This window comes from Amblyomma americanum, chromosome 5, assembly GCF_052857255.1.
Source record: "Amblyomma americanum isolate KBUSLIRL-KWMA chromosome 5, ASM5285725v1, whole genome shotgun sequence".
NCBI classification, from domain to species: Eukaryota; Metazoa; Arthropoda; class Arachnida; order Ixodida; family Ixodidae; genus Amblyomma; species Amblyomma americanum.
Genome location: NC_135501.1, coordinates 140,869,271 through 140,881,690, shown reverse-complemented (window position 1 = coordinate 140,881,690; position 12,420 = coordinate 140,869,271).

Genomic DNA, 12,420 nt, shown 5'->3' with positions numbered 1-12,420 from the left:
CCGTGCACAGTGCAAGAGCTTCTGCACATTAGCCAGCAAAATTACAGCTTCTGGAGATGGAATTCGCTCAGCAGCGGTCGGCGAAGATCCTCTCGTTGTGTCTCTCTGCTCTCCTCCTCCGTGATCTCTATGCTTGGGTTTATAACCACGGGTGGTGTCCCCTCTATATGCCAACCGCCCACAGAAGTGCTGATTTAAAGACGCCTCAAATGCGCCTGCTGCCTTACTGAAAATATGAGTATTGATTTGAATGACTCCGAAAATAGGACTATAGCACAACTGGCTTGGTTTCATAGGTTTAACGTCTCAAAGCGACAAATGCTATGAGGGACGCCGTAGTGGAGGGCTGTGGATAGTTTCAGCCACCTGGGGGCGCTTAACGGGCATTGACATCGGACACTACACGAAAGTCGTGGGTTAGAACCTGCCCGCGGCGGTCTCTTTCAATGGATGCGAAATGACGGAGGCCCGTGTACTGTGCAGTGTCAGTGCACGTTTAAGAACCTCGGATGGTCGAAATTGTACGGGGTCCTCCATCACGGTGTCCCTTACAGCCTGAACCCCTTCGCGACGTTGAACCTATGAAACCAAACCTCTAGACTTTTTTCAATAGGGTGCTGGTCGGAATGTTATTGCAATGATACTGAAGTATTGCATCGGCCGGCTGCGCGGCGGCTCACGCTTGGTACGGCAAGGAGCTGGTACGATGGCGAGATTCAATTATCCAGTGAATATATTTGGGTAATTCTACGAGTTTTTCACATTTATGGATTTCTGCAACCAACCTAAACTTCATTGCGTCGTGACCCTCTATTGAAACTTACGGATGTTATTCTGAATTATTTAGGGCGCAAAAACAGGACGAAGTTAGAAAAAGGCAGGGCGAGCCGCCACTTCCAACTTTCAACAGTTGGAACTGGCGCCTCGTCCTGTCTTTTTCTACCTTCGTCCTGTCTTTGCGCCCTAAATAATTCAGAATGATCCAAATCAACTAGCCCACCAACAAGTTCTCTTAAGGATATTAACTTCAGGTCTGACATATATAAGCACTACCTTTTTCGTAGCGACAGCTACACTACGCCATCTCTTCGACCCTTCAGCGTGGCAGCACTTGAGCTCCGTGGCGGCGCCGTCGGTCACGTGGTCGGTTAGGTGGTTGATCACGTTGTGTGGCCGTTGGTGACGGGGTGTGGAGCAGCTGCTGCTGCCGGCGGCGCGGCGTGCATCAGCTGCAACAAACAGCTGTCCGCATGCGCCGTGTCAAGTACGACGACGATGATGAAGGAACGCCCAGCAAAACGGAGTAGCGAAAGACTGACTTTGCAATTCGACTGAGCTATTTCCACTCGGCCAGGTGTAGCTATCGCGTCACCCCAGGTTCAACCACAGCTTAACCACAGCCATTTTTTTCCAAGCTCTGTAAGATATTCTATTAGACTAGATGAAGAAATCGCTTTTATTATGTCAAACGAAGTATTCGTCTTATCAGTCCAAATAACCACTTTGTGTCGAGCTCTTCGTGTGTTGTGTCACGGTTGCTATTGTTTGTATTTTAAGTGGTTAATGCAGGAACGCATTAAATGTCTACATTTCCGCTTCACCATACCCTATGGTTTTGCCCATCCAGTCATTCGTATCCCAAGAAAACTCCCAACATAAAATTCAGTCGAGACTACGTATAACGACCCTGACGGTCACGCGAATTGCGTTCGATGCATCCGCCGTTCGTAATAAGTGGAGCTCCTATTTTAAAGCAAAAAATTTCTTAGCAAAAAAAAAAAGTGGCGTTCATTGCTTAAAAAGTGCGTTACGTACGCCTACTTCTGCAAAGCAGACCCCATCGCTGCAATTTCCAAGCGAAGCCAGCCTTTCCCCTTTCTACCAAGAATATACTTTGGGACGCGATACAGCTAATCAGGGTTGAAGCATTCCTGGAAGCTGGTGCCAGGTCGTCTAATCAATCAGACTTCAGGACCTTGCCGACGCACGACGCGTCAGACTTCAGGACCTTGCCGACGCGTCGTGCATGGCCGCAGGAAGGCGCCAGTCTACCAAACAAGGCCTTAACCTCTAGCGCTGCGTTAAACTGTGCCATAGAAAGTATGAACCAACTAGCCCACATCAGAACCCTCTTAGAACAGCTTAATCAGATTCTTTGCAGTCGGGGAGCACTCGCACTTTGCTTACGACGGACTTGTCAGAGCACGGCTCTGCGATGTTGGCGTCCGCGCGAACGAAGTCATCCAAAGCGACATGCGGTCACATGTGCATGAACGATGCATTGAAGAGATTCACATGCATCTGATCAAGTGGGTTTTCGACAGCGTCATAAGCAGTACCCCATCTCATGCAACCAACGCAACTCAGCTTACGTGGGCACTTAATGCACCAGCTGGATCTGTGCGCTGCCTGCAGGTGGTAGCAGCACACAATATGTATAGGCGACTTGACAGGCGATGCATACTAGGTTACCAACATCATCAGAAATGCGTTCAAACCTCTCAAATCGCTGCCGCCACTTGACCCACGAAAGTACGCAGTATGGCCCCGATTTCGACGCTGTACCTGTCTCCGCCCACCGTGCTTCAGCTTGCACTTTCCATGCTTTGCTCAACCGGCACACATGCATGTAAAGATTCACCTTTTAGGCAATCGGCGTGCGTTTGGCCGGCGGTTACCTAGTTTCAATTACGTTTTTTAGAGTGATAGCTCTACTCAATGCAAAACTCGAGTTTCAGTCTGGTGTGCGTATGACGTTGAATTGAGCTTCGGACGCAGCGATTTGATACCAACAGTCTTAAGTCAGATTCCGAAGCATACTTTGACTATGGCTAATGCGATGGTTTCTCCAAATTAGCCCCGGGTCGTTTCCAAAATGTTTCCCATCTTATCCCCCAATTTTAGCGCATCCCACTCCAGAAATTAAACTGAGCCTTAATCGATTTGGACCAAAATAGATGTCCAGGGTAATTTTAACGTGCTCGATACAATGGGAGTTTGCAAATTTGACCCGGGCCACTACTAAATTTAGCCCACTTACGACTTATTTGGCTCTCCTCGATTTAGACAAAAATCGATGCGTAGAATAATTTGACTGTGGGAATCACGATGGCACCCTTCAACGTGGACCCGGGTTATTCCAGAATTCCAGTGGCCAATGACGGTTAACACTGGTAAGTGTAAATGAATGACTTTCAGCCGTAAACTGTCAAATTCCTCCTTCACCTACTCGCTCAACAGACATTAAATCACACCAGCGTCTTCGTACAAATATCTCTGCATTAATCTTACTGCGAACCTTTTCCTTGTCGACACACACAAATAAAATCATAGCTAAGGCTTCACGCACTCTCGGATACTTAAAGCGTAATCTTTATGGTGCATCATCTGACACTCGAAAACTGGCTTACCAGACATTTGTTCGTCCCCAACTTGAATTAGCATCGCCCATATGGTCACTTCACCAAGTATATCTAAAAAGTAGCCTCGAATCCATACAGAACCCCTTCGCACGCTTCATCACTCGCGATTATAACCGTCATTCAAGCGTCCCTATCATCAAGTTATCTCTATCACTTGACTCTTTAGAATCACGTCGTAGAATTGCACTCCTTTGTTTATTTCATAAAATGCTTTTCAGTCCTCACAGTCACACTCTGCCTTTATCACGGCCATGTCGTACATAACATCGCCTCCACAATAAAAACAGCTTTACGCGTATTTTTGTCATACTAAAGCGTTTAACTTGTCTGCCTTACCACGTGCCATAAGCCTTTGGAACAGCCTTCCTGACAAAGTTACTAACTCCAGAAATATTGCCACGTTTAGAGATATGATAAGCACCATAATCGCCCAATATCTTGGTTTTATGTGGTTTTACCAGAAAACAGTTTTACTGCTGTATAATATGAATGGAAATTGTGCCTTTGCTAACCTAAGTGAAAAGTTGTGTTCCATTTCCATCTTGCCGCATTTTTATAACTCGTACAATGCCTTTTTAAAATTTACTTGTATTGTGCTGAATGTCTCTTGCTAACTACTGTATAACATTTCTCTTCAATCAGAGATCGCTCGACCATTGGGTGTAACATAAGTAAACCGCTGCTAGTTTTTTATTGCTCTTTGGGTCGCTACGTTCTTTCAGGAGCGATATCGTTGATGCTGAGGACACTCGTAGGTCCCCGCGCTTGTTTGAAGCGGGAGTTTTCCAACTTCGGGGTTAAATTTAAGGCGCTTTCTCGTAAGCCCTATTTGAGCTGTGCGCAATTGTTCGCTCTACCTGTGACGAGATTCCATTGCCCTAACACTTATTTTGACGACAGTACTGCCGTCATTCGTAGTTAGCTCTGGTTCGTTATACCAGCGGTCATTATTAGTGGGCTCCAATGTACGCCACTTATATTTTGGTCCCGTTGGGATTCTAGTCTCTGCCCATTAGGTGCACAGCCTGAAGCATGTATGGCGCTTTAAACAGCTCGAAAATAGCGCTTTTTTTCTTTATGAAGAGTCGATCATGGCTGCACCACACATGCTGTCGTTTATAGGAGGTTATCAACCTGAAAATCTGTTTCCTGCAATGGGTGTAGGTAAGCGATGGCTTCCTGTCGAAAACTCAGGACGCAGAAATAACAAACGCAGCTAAGCCACAGAAATACCGGACGAACGCTGAACAAACCAGAAAAGAAACAAAAACAATAATAATAATTGATTTTGGAGGGAAAGGAAATGGCGCAGTATCTGTCTCATACATCGCTGGACACCTGAACCGCGCCGTAAGGGAAGGGTAAAGGAGCGAGTGAGAGAAGAAAGGAAGAGAGAGGTGCTGTAGTGGAGGGCTCCGGAATAATTTCGACCACCTGGGGATCTTTAATGTGCACTGACATCGCACAGCACACGGGCGCCTTAGCGTTTTTCCTCCATAAAAACGCAGAAACAAAAACAAAGTTGGAAGAATGAACCCCGAAAAAAATCCGCCACATTGATGGCACAGGAAGAAAAAGAAACAGAATGGGGCAGAAGAGGACAAAGGTGGTTGTTACAGTAAAGCTGTTTCTTCGGCTCGGACATCCAATATTTTAAGCTCAGGCTTTGCACTCCAGCAAAGACGAAAGAAGGCATCGCGGGCAATTTTTAGTTGCCCGTCGTCATTACTTGAGTCTTTAACCTCGGCTCTAAGCAAACGTTTTGGTGACCAGTAGTCATGGATGAACTCCTTGCAGTCGCAGTAATCACCAACTCACTCTAGCCGACCACCAAAACCGGCACCTGCGCTGACTACACCTTTTCACGGCAGGTACGTGTGGCTAGCGTCAATTACGTCTCCTGCATTCTCTACCGCCTTCAGTTACTCGCCGTCGTGGGCGACGGCAGAGGAGCAAAGCAAGAAGTGCGTAAAGGTGCCTTTACTGCATACACTTTGTATGTATGCATTGCAACAAAGCACGACAGAACACGCACGAATTGCTGCAGTGGATAGCATAGGCATTGCACGGATTAGGGACGGATTAGGCCACAAGTTTTCTTGCCTGCTTGTACGCGTGCGTTGTGTTATCCCTCTGATTCAACCCCACGTTTAGAAGCCTTGGGTATTAGAACAAATACATAAATAGGTAGATAAGTGTACTTTTCATTGAGAAGAAAGAAATTAATGACTTATCTCGTTTGCTTTCACTTCTTGGGTATCACAGGGCTATGCGGAACTGGGCGGTAGCACCGAAAGAGGCCGAGCAAGTCTTTTGTTCGTACTCTTGCTGCTGCAACGCACCTCACGGCAAGCCTGAAGAGGCAGCGCCGCGTTACATATCGGCGTGCGTTTTGCTGGGCCGACCGGTCTTGTTCTTCATAGCGGCATGTCTCCTTATCGGTCAGCGTACGGGAAGCAGTAACAGAGCACTTGCAGCATGCCAATATCAGACTTTTTACTTTTTCGTCTACCGCAGTGGTAGCCTTGAGCAATAACGCACTCCTCCTCGTATGTGAAAATTGCGGAACTCTATGCCCAGTGCCGTCGGGTAACCTGCGGTTTTAACATAGGCGCAAGCTTTTCCCAGGCCTGGTGGCCGGTTTGCTGTGTAGTAGAGGGCTTGGGAAATTTGGTCATTGACTCCACTTTAAGCAGACCAAGAAAGCTCTAGCCATGACATCCTTTAGCCAAGCTGTCCAGATTCCATTCACAATCAAAATCAGAGAGAATCAGATCTGTGCACAGGATGTTTTTTAAGGGTCAGCAAATTAAACAAAGGGAATACACGAAAACTGTCATTAAAGACGCAAAAAATAGCAACCAAGAATTAACATCAGGAGAAAACGGAACTATAAGTACATGTCTCGGTTTATGATTAAGTGTTCGAATTGGTTCTTTCTATGAATGAAATGATTTATACAGAGGTATTGTTTGCAGTAGTTGGTTGCACAGGTTTGTAGCCAAAGACATATTTAACGAGAATCATCCGATAATTTCTTTATTGGCTGGTGTGGCTAATTGGTGGATAAAATGATCTGAGCGCTTGCGTTCCATGAGTTATTTCTGGCCGTTATAAAGGATGAGCTCGAAATGTGATCAATTATTTTTTTAGTTAAGGTTCGCATATATTAAATAATCAGTATGACCTTTCTACTTTCTACCACAGCCAAGCGAAGGAGGGTACAAGGCGGGAGTGAACGGGAATTTCCAAGAGATATTAACCCACAGGTTTTGATAGAAGTAAACGGAACGCGCCACTCGGTTCTGAGTGTACTCACGCCTGTTGTAGTACCGAAATCAAAGACAGTGTCCACACCACACCAGCGATCATTACCAGCCCGGGCGTGGCCTATGTTCCCAGATTCTACTTGACGTCGGTAAAATGGGGATAGGAAATCATTGCCGGATTCGCTTACTTCATCCCACACCTGTAAGCTTTATGCGAGAAGAAAAGGAGCACTAACTGTCGCACTTCTTGCTGGAAACCGGAACCGAGCCTTCAGGAAACCGACGGGCTGAAACGACGGGGTGTGAAAAAGTCACCGCAGTAGGAGGATTGTGGATTGATTTCGACCAACAGGGCTTCCTCAACGTGCTGTGGCATTGCACAGAACTTGGGCGTTTCTACTCATGGCCTTCATGAAAATGCGGCCGCCGCGGCCGGGTTCGAACCAGCGACCTCATTCTAAGCAGCCGCATCCGCCAGCGACAGGGGCGGGTTGACCCCTTAAACATGTTTATAGCTCCGGAGTGAACTCGTTACCTGTCGAAAAGAGGCGCTCAGCCTGGTTATCGTAGCATGCTAGCGGAAAAATATGGTATGCATAGTACCACAGCCCCGGGCATGGGTCGTGCTGCTTCATGGCCGTGCCTGGGCGAGTGAATGCGGCCGAGGACGACACTTCATTTCATTTCATTTCATTTCATTTATTCTACCCTCAAGGCCCGAGGGCATTGAAGAGGGGAGTGGTTGTATACAGAGGTTTAGTACAAGGCGTTTGATTTCTAATTATACAATGATAGCTAAGGCGGAACAAAAACGCTGATGGTCGATGATGGAGGCTGTACTTCCGGGAACGTGGTTCCAGTCCATGCCTGAGATTCGTTCCTCTTGGATGGTGGCACGAGCGTGACTATAGTCAGGACATGTCGCCCGATAACCAGCGGGAAAGAAGGGGCGCTCGCAGTCAACCCCGGTTTGATCGGTGGCGGCTAGGCTTTTCCCACGTGCACGACACAGCCACTACCATGGTTAACTCGGTGCACAGCGTACTGGCTGAACTGCATATATATAGATAGAGAAAGCAGGAGCAACTGGAAGCCAATTTTATGGCAAATGCCACTCTACGTCGCGTGCACCGGAAAAAGGAACAGTAATTAGAAAGCAGGAAAAAGAGGTGAAGTAATAAAAAATAATTACGCTGGCGTTTAATGTTTTTTTATTAACGCTGTATGATCACTGTGCGTTGGTGTTTGAACGCCTTTCCATAGAAAAAAACACATGCAGTATTATATAAATTTGGCTCCTGACTCCAATTTTGTCAGCTATTTCCTATTTGCCGACAAACAACAATCGTGAAGCTCAGCGTTCCATTTCTTGTGGTAGGCGAGGAGAGAATTTCCTTGCCGCGACATAACTACTAAAGAAAAGCTGTTGGATTCCTTGGCGCATTCAGAGTGCACCTCAAAGCAAGGTAAATTTGTGCTATAGGCGTGAAAGTGAATCGAACAGTTGCTCATCCACTATTGCACTGATATTCTGTGGCCCCGTGATGAAAATGTTATTGGCCATTGGCGAAGGGGCAAAACAGCTCGAAGAGCTGTGGAAAGAGTCTACAAGACGACGATCCCGCTGGGAGTGACCTTGTGTGCACGCGCTTGTTTTGCACTTTTGAGCACTCCACGCTGTGATACGATATGCGCGCCGGTCGACTGCCGCGCCGCGCTTTTAAAGGATTGTCCGGATGTATGCATATGCAAACATATTTGTTCAATTGTTCCGAATGACCCGCGCTCCGGTTCAAATATTCATAAAATATTAAGCTCTTATAACCACAAGCGCTGAATCCTTAGGTAAAAGTGATTTTAGATTCAATGCGAGCAGCCACTGTGCTGCTGGTCTCGATTTGGCAACTCGTGAAAGCATCGGCCGAATGTGTGCAGCCCACGGGCTCCAGATTCTCCCGTATTTTTGATCAGCTTAGGCGGCCCTTTATGAGCCAACGTCAGCCACGTAAGTCGGGCATGCAGTAGCCCAATGTTGCAGGCTGTCTGTCTTTTTATTAGTTTTAAATTTGGCCGGCGATGATTGTACTATATTGCAGGACCAATTTGGTCAGACTGGGCACCGATTCCAGCCGTTGATGTGCGCTTGCTGAACGGGTTTAAATGAGCAACCCGACTGTTTCCCGAAGTCTCAAACGCACACACTCTTTGTCGTATCTGTGTCTGTGTTCTGTTCATTACTTGGCCAGCCATTTTTTTAGAGTTGTTTATGGTTTCTCGTTTCAGGCCTACGAGCTGCAATGGACCTAGGCCAGTTGCACAACATGGGGTCTTCCGTAGAAGCGCCGAAAAGCAGAGACGCTCCACCTTGCAATCGCGTAAGCTACAGCAGCATGCAATCCTTCAGTCCGAAATAATTAGGAAAACAGTTGAGTTTTATGCAATTCTTTCGGCACACTCGTGCTTCGTGATTTTAATTGCTTGTTGCGCCAGCCGACAGAACCTGGTAAATTAGTAATACAGAGTGGGGAATAACGACTCGTGAACTAACACTCTCCGCGCACTCTTGGAGGGGTGATGGGTTGTGTTGAACCAAGCCAGATATAACGATTCTATTGCTTATTGTACGCGAAATGTTTTTCACGATGGCTAAATATCAGTTTCCTTCAGGAAGGCAGACACCACATTGCAGCTTGCTTGACGGCTAGAGTAAAATATGTGCAAATGCCGGTGATTTAGGCGAATTTTCCTCTTTTGGGACGTTTGTTGAAACACTGTGAAGTCTCAGTGTTCTAGAATAAAAGCAAGAACCGCGATTAACTTTCAACTGAAGGCTACAGCGCATGCCTAAATACTACCCTCACTTGTTAATTTCTGCTCAGGAGTTTTCCTCTCGAGGACTCAGCCTGAATTTTCTTATGTTTTCCACAAACCCAAGAGAAACGTGGGGCACTGAAAGACAGTACGTAACTTTGCATAAGGGGAAGACGTGTACTTTCTTCTAGCTGTTGGGTGATTTGTCGCTGTTGCCTTTCTAGTGCATCATTGTCCCCATGCGCGTCTCACCCCGATTTTCCAACGCACTCTTGAGGTGTAATTAAGTGCAGCGCAGTAAACTCAAACCCACTAAACGTACCACGTCTCATGTGACATCTATTCCGCCCCATCCACTGGCCTCCGGTACTTGCTGCTACAGTCATCAGCCCGAAGGAGACAGGCGAGGTCGCGTGACACGTGCACGTTTGAGCGACATATGCACTGATGGCCGTTGCTGTGTGCACTTCGCAGCCACTCTGCTTTCGATTGTTGTGAAGAATGGGCTGAATTTCTTCCTCCATAGCGACAGAACGTAATTACATCTTTAAGAATGTAAAAAAAATCATGTGGCTGTTGCTAACGGCAAGCCACAAATATAAAATTACAACCAGGCGTATAACACAAGTAAAAAATTAATCTCGTTTGTTCAGCAACCACTTTAATATTTAACATGATTCACGAGTTTTCTGACGCCCCCCCCCCCCCCGCTTTATGCTATGTTGCAGAAGCTGTATGACCTTTCTAAAAAATTGCTGACGGGCTTCTCTGAAACACCGTTCAATGATATAACAGGTGTAGCCGGTCTACCGTGATACCGTTTAGGACCCTGTGTCGCAGAAAATCCGGGCGTCTTCTGCAGCGGCCTCAACGGAAAATCTGGATTGGTCGAAATGGCGGCTACGTCACACCTCAACCAGCGCATTTGAAAAGTGATTTAAACAAAAATTGGGATTAGAAGATCGAAATATGACTCAAATGTCATTAGGACATGTAAGTATATAAAGTAAGTGTCGCGCTGAAATGAAAATTGGGGTAAACAATGGGGGACCGAATCCCTGACCCTTAGGTTGCAAGTCAGAAACGCTACCTATAGACCACCAGCGTACGCTCCTACAGCTTGGTTAAAGCGGGGCCTATATGTATGTCGTACGGTCTTTCACATAATATGAAAACAGCATCCGTGTCTGCATCGGAAGGTGAAGCCGCTCTCGGGACCGATTAACTCTGTCGCATCATACCCTCCAAGGCGGAGCTCATGTGGGTCCCACATTTTATGAATGAGACGCAACTTGGTTTACGGATGCCACAGGAGGTCTACCAGGAGGTCTACCATGAGGTCATGGGCTTGCACCTGAGTCGAATTTTCACCGAGCGGAACATCCGGTCCGCGCTGTCCTATGAGCCCCAGGACGGCGACGTCTTTGTCGTCAGCTACCCCAAGTGTGGAAGCACGTGGCTGCAGAACATAGCACAGGCCGTGCTTAACGTCGACGACCGCAAGGAAGCCAGCGAGGAGGGGAGCTTGAAGCTGTTGACGTTCCTGGAGCTCGTAGGCGCTGAAGGAGCACGAGCCATGCCCCGGCCTGGCGCTATTAAGACTCACCTGCCGTTCAGCAAGCACCCGTACTCGGAGAAGGCAAAATACGTCTACATAGCACGGAACCCGTACGACTGCTGCGTGTCCTTCTACCACCACACAAAGTAAGCGATGTCTTTCGCTTCCGACAAAGTGGCTTCAAGCAACAGTGAACAAAGCCACAAGGAGCGCGCGCAATATTGATCCATCAACTATAAACACCCACCATATCACTCTGTCACCACTTCCTCACCGCGGTCTGTGTGCGTTGATTGTAATCTGATTATCGTGCCAGCACAAATTTTCCACCGCGCAACACATGCACTACATTAAGGCCATCACTGAAAGAATCCTGTGGTGCCCGCTGAAAGAAAAGTATTAACTCTATTGATCACACAGTTAGCTACTCTCTACAATCTTCAATATTTTTCCATCCACTGTCATCCCTTCTGTCACTGCGTGGCGTAAGTGTCCGCCCAAAGGTATTATATTGCCTCACCAGTGAGAAAATCTGGCTTCGACCGTCCGTTCACGTGAAACGGACCCTAAACCCCAACGTGATCTCATGACGTCTTCTGCGGTGCCTGCAATATCAGGAAAGAAAAATAGAATTTCTTCTGAAGTGGGCTTCGAGCCCAGGCCGCGACAATTGAGTGTGACGCCACCATTGTCCCGGAACAGAAAGTGACGTCATGAGAGCGAAAGGGACGTTAGCCAAACCGTATGTGATGTGTGGCTCGGTTAAAGCGACGCTTTATTTGTACGCGTACGTCGTGTGGTCTTTTCAGAAGACTTTCTAAGACACTTGACCTAAAGGCCTTCACCGGAAAGGCCTTTAATACTTAACTAGTACTAGCTAGTAAACAAGTGTAGTTAATAAGTTGTCTACGATGACACAAAAACACTCTCGCATTCACAGCACGTAAGTAGTCTCAAGGTCCCGCAATATTTTCTTTGTACATTCAGTGTCACCCAAGTTTGCTGCGCCTATGAATCAAACTCTCCCCGAGCGGCACACTTCTTTGTTGCTAGTGTGATTCTGTCAAGTGCTGCCAGGATGACCCTTGAAAGGTACTGCCAGTTATTACCAGGATGATTCTTTGCCTGAAAGGCTAGCGATCATCGTGGTAAACAATCTGTGCTCGTGGCAGCGGCTGGCATCATCTGGCAAAACCCTGGCAGCAGCTGTCTTGGCTGTCCCACATTGCCGCAGCACTTCACGATTGGCCTCGCAGTGCGGCAGTGCTACCGGTTAGTCGCAGACATTTTGTATAGGTAATGGGTGCTTTTTACAGTACGGTTATTCTTCAGATTGTGAAGCCCGGTGTGAACGTTAAGC